The sequence below is a fragment of the Sinocyclocheilus rhinocerous genome, unplaced genomic scaffold, assembly GCF_001515625.1.
Source record: "Sinocyclocheilus rhinocerous isolate Xijiao unplaced genomic scaffold, SAMN03320098_v1.1 scaffold2473, whole genome shotgun sequence".
Taxonomy (NCBI): domain Eukaryota; kingdom Metazoa; phylum Chordata; class Actinopteri; order Cypriniformes; family Cyprinidae; genus Sinocyclocheilus; species Sinocyclocheilus rhinocerous.
Genome location: NW_015664205.1, coordinates 1 through 761, shown reverse-complemented (window position 1 = coordinate 761; position 761 = coordinate 1).

The following is a 761-nucleotide window of genomic DNA, read 5'->3' as shown; positions in this document are numbered from 1 at the left end:
TGACTTCAGTACATGTTTGAAATGTTATGTTTGTAAGGGTGAGGGTGGATAACGTAGCATGTCAACTGTTAGTTTGAATAATTAACATAATTTAATAATATGGCAATATTTTAAATGTATTGTTTTAAATAAAGAATATAATATGTTTTTTGAAATATTTAAACGATAGATGATATGGATAGTAAAGATACTTTTAACATAAAATATATAAAAAATAACTACAGCCGTTAGATGTATAGGTGATAATTTTTTACTTTTAAAAATAAACTTTTTGCTTTTAAATAGAGGTATTTTTTGAGCAGCTACAGAGGCCCTGCAAAATGTCTCTTCCTATCTGTGCCTGTGTAAAGTTTACGACCATAGCAAAAGTCAAATAATTACGATTTCACGGCTAGATTTGCTCCATATGTGAAAACACCATTTGTGTTTACACACACTTTTTAAATGAAGCACAACATAGCCTAATGGTAGTAAAGGGCTCAGTTCTCAAATTACACACAATCATGTGAAACAGGATGCTTGGATCCACAGAGGCACAGACCTATCTGTCCCGAACCATCTTTAATGACTGAATACAATCGAGGGTCTTTCTCTGAAAATATTTTTCTAAAAGATACATTAACTTCATCTAAATATTTGAGACGCTGTTTGAGGTGACAAGCAAACACACAAGCTCCTTCGCATCCGTTTAAAACAAGAGAAATATTTTTTTGTCGTTTTATTTTTAAACATACCGAAAGACTTTGGCAACATGTTTCATT